This window comes from Bos indicus, chromosome 28 (assembly GCF_029378745.1).
Source record: "Bos indicus isolate NIAB-ARS_2022 breed Sahiwal x Tharparkar chromosome 28, NIAB-ARS_B.indTharparkar_mat_pri_1.0, whole genome shotgun sequence".
NCBI classification, from domain to species: domain Eukaryota; kingdom Metazoa; phylum Chordata; class Mammalia; order Artiodactyla; family Bovidae; genus Bos; species Bos indicus.
In genome coordinates this window covers 19,803,161-19,810,724 of record NC_091787.1, presented here as the reverse complement: position 1 = coordinate 19,810,724, position 7,564 = coordinate 19,803,161, and the positions used below count along the sequence as shown (strand labels likewise).

Below are 7,564 nucleotides of genomic sequence, written 5' to 3'. Positions count from 1 at the left end.
CTGCATACAGATTTCTCAGGAGGCAGGTAAGGTGGTTTGGTATTCCCATCACTTTAAGAATTTTCCAGTTTTTGTGATCTGCAGAGTCAAAGGCTTTAGCGTAGTCAGTGAAGAAGAAGTAGATGTTTTTCTGGAATTCCCTTGCTTTCTCTATGATCCAATGAATACTGGTAATTTGATCTCTGGTTGCTCTGCCTTTTCTAAATCCAGCTTGTACATCTGGAAGTTCTTGGTTCATCTGGAACCTTATGAACAGTGTAAGAACACATGACTACATATCCTCTCCCTATTCCCCAGGGGTGGGCTTCCCAGGTGGCCCAGTAGTAAAGGCATCACCTGCAATGCAGGAGACACAGACTTGATCCCTGGGTTGGGGAGAGCCCCTGGAAAAGGGATTGGCAACCCACTCCAATATTCTTGCCTGGAGAATCCCTGGACAGAGGAGCCTCATGAGCCAAAGTCCATGGGGTCGCAAAGAGTCAGATGCAACTGAGTGTGTGCGTGGATGTGCACGTGTGCGCACACACATACGCACACTCCCCAGGAGTTGGGCAGGGGGCATAGTTCCTGAGGCTCTAGCCTACTGTGTTCCCCCTTTGCCTGGCGAAGAAATAAAGTCAGTCTTTCCTCCTTCTCCATAACTCTGTCTCCATATTTTTGTTTGGCACTGGTGCACAGAGAGCCAGCAAAAGGGAGGTTAACAAGATATACCTGATAGAATCATTTTGCAGGCCAAATAAAATATGTCAGTTACTCACTGGGCTTTCTTTGTGACTCAGATGGTAAAGAATCTGCCTATAATGCAGGAGACGGGGGTTTGATTTCTGAGTCAGGAAGATCCCTGGAGAAGAAAATGGCAACCCACCCCAGTATTCTTGCTGGAACTCAACCAGCAAGATACTGGAATTCAACTCACTCAGTATCATGGAGAATTCCATGGACAGCGGAGCCTGGTGGGCTACTGTACACGGTGTCACAAAAAGCTGGACGTGCCTGAGCCATGAACACAGCAAGTTACTCACTGGCTCTGAGAACTTGATCTTCTTATGCTCCCAGTGTCCCAGGTTCCCATGCATGAAATATGGAGAAGGGGCAGGAAGCAGGTTCACTTTTGGTAAAATACAGTGGATGCCCTGATGATTCCCCAAGCCCCGCTTCAGGGCTGCAGCACTCATTCTCCAGCTGCCTGGGGCTCGTTGGCTAACAGTTCTCATCTTAGTCCCTCTAGAGAATTGCTTGTAGCTAAAAGCAGCTGCCCTACCCAAGGTCACATCCTCTTCCCAGGAAGCAGCTCATATGCAATGACTGTAATTTCAGGACTGTAAAGGACAGGCCCTCTTGCCTCAATTTGGTAAAAATATGAAGTGTTATCCCAACTCCAGAGCTCTGTGTGAGACTGGCCAAGCCCTCTGTTCCACGCATCACAGTCCAACCTCTTTATCTGCCCAGTTTTGTTTCCTTCAATCCCCTGCGGATGCTGTTCCTGAGAGCCCTCGCCCCCAGAAACTTCCTGCATGTAAATTTCTGTCTCAGAGTCTGTTTTCTGGGAACCCAACCATCCTGTTGTAACATGACGGTAATGCGATAACAGATAAGAAAGTGCTTTGAAAACTGTGTAGTTATCAGCAATATTGGATAACATTTACCATAGCATAATGAGGATTATCTAGAACATGCTGAACTGATGTGTATTTTTTTTTTAATTCCTACCATAAATTGTGTTCCTTTGCAGCCAATCCACCATTGTGGCCCCAGGGAAGAGAAAGGGCAAAGGTTACCTTGCACAGAACTAAAACGAGATGTAAGAGCAGAGCCCTCCAGTCCAAAAGGGAAGTTTAGGGAAAGCTTCAGTTTAGGGAGGGGAGATGAAAGGAGGGATTAGGAGAAGGAAGTTGGATGCAGGTGCCCACACTTCACCCCTTTTGGGGTGGAGTCTGTGTGAGGAGATGATAGAAACATCCAGATAGATTCAGGCTAGACTGAGAACAGTGGGGTTTGTGGCTGCCTCCTCTGGGAATAGGCAGCAAGAAGTGTAAGACTTCTACACTAAGAGAAAACTAAGGTGGAACTCCATTAGATTTGTATGGCTTAGAAGCTTTAGCAGAAAGAGCCCCATCCCTCAAGGCCTGCCTGTGGCTGGTGGTAAACAGGCAGCACAGAAGCTCAAGCATGCCCCCTGACTCCCCCACCACTTCATCCATAGGAGGACAGGCCCCTGAGAATAGAAACAGGCTAGCAGAGGCCCTGAGTTGGGCAGAGGAAGAAGGAACTCAAGAGCCTGCTCAATGTTTCTTAAGGAGAAATCTTTTTTGTTTGTTTTCTTCATTTTAAACAAGAAGCTTATTTAAACAACAAGACACTTGACTTGGATGGAAAACTATCTAGGATTAATTTCTTTTAGAGTAATTTAAGTGAAAGTTGCTCAGCCGTGTCCAACTCTTTGCAACCCCAGGGACCATATAGTCGATGGAATTCTCCAGGCCAGAATACTGGAGAGGGTAGCCTTTCCCTTCTCCAGGGGATCTTCCCAACCGAGGAATCGATCCCAGGTCTCCCGCATAGCAGGTGGATTCTTTACCAGCCTGGTCACAAGGGAAGCCATTTATCCCTACTTAAAGATAGATCAGCCTACATGTAACAGCTACATACAAAAAGTACAAAAAAGTAACAGCTACATACAAAAAAAGTTATAAAATTGTCCTTGGTTTTACAATGATAAATAAAAAACATTAAAATTGGCCAATCGAACAAAATATGCAAGAATTTTTATGTTGTTCTTTTTTTTGTTAAACAGTGAGAGCAAAATAACTTACTGGAATATAAAAATAACAGCTGATGAGCATGCCACTAATGGAGAAAAAAGGGTATTTTCACAGAATCAGTAATTTTCCCCAACCCGTCTGCATTTGATGTCAATCAAAACATACCACTGGCGATTTAGTTTTTTAAAAAATGCAATATGTTTGTGCACATACACCAGTTACTTTATGTACAATAAAGGAATGGGGAAGGGGAAAAGGAAGGAATAGAGAAACTATACTGTAGTAGTCAGCATGTGGTGGAACCAAATTGTAGTTTTCTATTTGAGAATGTCTTCTTGGTCTGGAGGAGCAGAGTTCTGGAGTAAAGTAGCAGGTTCCCTTTTTAGTAGACACATCCTGTCTGCTGCTGGAATACATCAATCGTATCTTCATCTTCCTTCTCCAACTGCAGGTGTGTCTTTCTCATTGATTGGCTGCCGGTCAAATCGGAATCTGATCTGCCTCATTGACAAATCCTGTCTTTCACACTAGGCCTTCATTAGTTTACTGAAAAGGAGAAGGCGATGGCACCCCACTCCAGTGTTCTTGCCTGGAAAATCCCATGGACGGAGAAGCCTGGTAGGCTGCAGTCCATGGGGTCGCGAAGAGTCAGACACGACTGAGCGACTTCACTTTCACTTTTCACTTTCAAGCACTGGAGAAGGAAATGGCAACCCACTCCAGTGTTCTTGCCTGGAGAATCCCAGGGACGGGGGAGCCTGGTGAGCTGCCGTCTATGGGGTCGCACAGAGTCGGACACGACTGAAGCTACTTAGCAGCAGCAGCAGCAACAGTTTACTGAGAGGTGTATGCCTCTTAAACTGCACCACAGAACCATCCTGCCCCACCACCTTCAAATTAATACGTAGTTCTCAGTCTTGACTCCTTCCTTTTCGTCCGCCACGGTGAGCGCTGGAGTCTCCTCAGCAGCCGCTTCACAAAGGCGGCACCAGGTCCGCAGGGAACCTCCAAGCCGCGCCAGGAGCGGCAGAAGGAGGTGGCAGCAAGGAGAAATCTTGATGTGATAATGCCAGTCAGGAAAAGGGTTTGAAGAGTGCACCGTATTCAGGGAGGCAGAAAAAAAGAATCACTGCCTGACACAGTGTAGAAATAAATGTTTTCTTTATAAAAATAATTATCAAAACATAGATTTATAAATAAATGTAAAGTGACATGTTTTGGTTTGTGATCTGCTTATGTTTTATATTTTAGAGACATTTGTTTCACATCCTATTCCCTTTTTAATAGCATTAATGCTTTGGCCTTGCTGTGTTCCAGTATATAATGCGTTGCTTATTTATAGCTCTGATAGCTTTAGTTTTCTGGAAACTCTGTCTGTTGTATATTGCCATCTGTGGTATTTGATGGGAAACAGTATAATATCTGTGATGTTATATCTCAAGTTACGACTTTGGTGATATCTAAGTTATGACTTGCTGACACTTCCATTGTAAACTCTAATTTTGAATTGTTTCTGCATAATTATGGTTAACCTGACATTAAGCTGAAAGATGATAGAATTTTAGGTAGCCTTTGTGAATGCTGACTTAGATTCATTATGTACATCAGAACTCTGTTTCTAAGAGCAGGGGAAAAATTTTAATCTGCTTTTGTAACTAAAAAAACTTGATTTTTAAGTATAAATGAGCTGGTAGTTAATATGAATCAGATTATGTTTTGTTTTAATATACTTTTGAAAACTTAGATTTTAAAAATGATTACTTACAGTTTGAGTCATTTGAATATAATTGTAATGTTAGTTGAGAATGTTATGCTTTGCTTTCTATAATTTATACCCTTAAATTGAAGGCTTAAGAAAATAATACCATGTGTGAAATGAAACATGGCCAACATACAGATTTTTTTTTCTAATTGAATGAAGTAAAATAATCTAATGCTTATCTAATGAACCATGAGTGGTTCTCTAACAAATCATTAGACAAGAGATGTCTTTCATTTATAAATATATTAATATGTTCTCAAGGAACAAAGACTTCAGTCGTTAAATAAAGACTAAATAGTTAAATGTCCCAGTATTCAAAATTATAACTACACTTTTCTAAGATCACTTTTGTGCGATGTTATTTGCATTCTAAAAGCTTTATACAGTTGAAGTGATGGTTTAAAATAAGTTTTAGAAAAGTTAGGATGGTGTTGTTTCTGTTGCTCTAATAAACCTCATACAAGGGTTTTCATACTAATATGGATTCAATTTGATTTCATAGTTTCTTAAACTTTAGACTTTTAAAATTTAAATAAATTACACAAGCATTCACTATTTAGTAGCTTTTTGTGTGTGTGGATATGCTGATGCAGTTTTAATAAAGCTTAATGATTTTTAAAGATTAACTTTCTCTGCTATTGCTTTCAAGATCTAGGCTTGACCGAGATTTTTTTTTAAAACACATAGCACTTTAATCAACTGCTATGGACAGTCCATACTTGACAGGTTAGGAAAAAACAGTAATTTGTGATGCTAATATACCAATTTATTGATAAAAAAGTTAAAGTGTTATATTGGTATTTATAGAATCATAAAGGGCTTCACAGGTGGCTCAGTGGTAAAGAATCCACCTGCCAAGGAGGAAACAGAAGTTCGATCCCTGGGTCATGAAGGTCCCCTGGAGGAGGGAATGACAATCTGTTCCCTTATTCTTGTCTGAAAAATCCCATGGACAGAGGAGCCTGGTGGGCTACAGTCCATGGGATGGCAAAGCGTCGGACATGACTGAGAGAATGAGCACACACACAGAATCATAAAATACTTTTTTGTTAAGTCCTTAATATAGGGCAACTTTTGTATAAAGTTTTAGGCCATGATGTGGAAAGCAGCAAATTGCCTTAAATTATCTTTCTCAGTGTAGTAGAACAAATGTTAATAGTTAGTTGCATTATGATTTTTAGATTAATCTATTTATTATTTATTATTAAGCTATTTTATTCAAAACAAAGCAGGAAAATATATTGAAAAGAAGGTATGTTTACAGAGAGTTTTTTTCCCCAGAGGGCTTTTTTAAAGTGCTCTATTTCTGAAATGTAAACATACATTTTCAAAGCACTCTTAAGTAACAGGACAATAAAACAAAGAAATGAAAAATTGCCATAAAGTTGAACAATTTGAGTGGTCTTGACATATATTTTTGATTGAATATAAACTTCAACATAGTAATTATTGAAGTATAACTTTATTTAATATATGCCTGATAATTTAAAAAATGCATATATATACAAAGATAAAACATGGCCAGACAGTACTCCAAAATGTTAACAGAAGTTTTCTCCTTAAAGGTAATTGATTTTTACTTCCTTTTTTAGACTTTTATTATTTTCCAAAATCAGTGTTTTAATTTTTGAGTCAGAAAAAAACCCCCAATAAATGCTAATGAAAGCTTGATAGGACTGACTGTCTATTCTTTTGGTAAAATTGTCTTTAATAAGAATACTGATAAACAGGCCAGGGGATACAGTGGAACCTGACATGCCATGGTATAAACTGGGGAGAGCTGATGAAAGATGTGGATCTGGAAGATGAGTCCAGGTACTGCATGGAGAATGAATTAGAAGGGAAGAAGTGACAGGCGCAAAGTCTACACAGTGGGCAGTTACAAAAAAATGCTGAAGTCTTTGCTTATATTAAGACACAAACCTTGTGTTCCTTCTCAAATCCTTTGTCTCTTCTCTCTATCTGATAAGAGCCTCATCTGTGCCAAGTTGCTGCTCTACTTTTGAAACTGGATGAAGTATCACACCTTGGGCGTGGGATCTGCCCTCCTACAAGCCACCATGTGGTCAGATGATACAGCCCAGAAACTGGGGGGCAGTTAGTTCTCTGAGAAGTAAACATTCACTAATGGCAAATGGAGCCAGGAGACATGGCAGCATGTACACTCCCCTCCTCCCTCTCTCTCTCTCTCTCTCTCTCTCTCTCTCTCTCTCTCTCATGGAGAAGTCCCATGCCTGCTGAGTCATTTTTGGTGGTTACAACAGTAACCTCAGCCCTTCTTCCCCCTCACTCCACCGTGCAGGGCTGGTGCCTCCTTGCTAGAATACCTTATGCTCTGCTTTCTACAGTAGCTGGGCTTAGCTGGGCTCTACCAACATCATGACAGGGGGACTGAATAGAGAGGTGAACAAAAATTCAGCCGGGCTTTACCAACATCATGACAGGGGGAGTGAATAGACAGGTGAACAAAAATTTAAGAGATATTTAGAGGGTACTATTGACACAAGTTTGGTGGCTGATCTAATATGTTGGGAGCAAGGGTCAGGAGTGTATTTAAGTTAACTCTTAGATTTCTAACTTGGATAATCAAGTGGCCAGCCCTAGTACAATTCCTAGTATGTGTTAAGCCTTCAGTCACTATTTATTGAAGGAATGAATATATGAATGATGGTACTATAACTAAGGTATAGACTACAGGAGGCATGTTTATTAATGTATCATATGTAATCTCAAGGAGATTTTAACAAACATTGGCAGGAGGGGTTTCCAGTCCATCTTTTTCAAAAATAATACTTAGTTATTTGTTTGGCTGTTCCTGGTCTTAGTTATGACACTCATGATCTTCGGTCTTCCTTGAAACATGCAGGATATATATATGTATGTAATTATATATATAATTATATGGATAGTATGTATATATATATATATATATATATTTTTTTTTTTTTTAGTTGTAGCATTCGAACTTTAGTTGCAGCACGTAGGATAAAGTTTCCTAAGGAGGGATGAAATCTGGGCCCCCTGCATTGGGAGTGTTGAG

The 7,564-nt window shown here is 40.3% G+C and overlaps 1 pseudogene; it reads right to left on the bottom strand.

The window, feature by feature from the left end:
* Window positions 1-2,953: 2,953 nt before the first annotated feature.
* Window positions 2,954-6,586, bottom strand: LOC109553617 (small ubiquitin-related modifier 3 pseudogene; annotated as a pseudogene).
* Window positions 6,587-7,564: the final 978 nt, after the last annotated feature.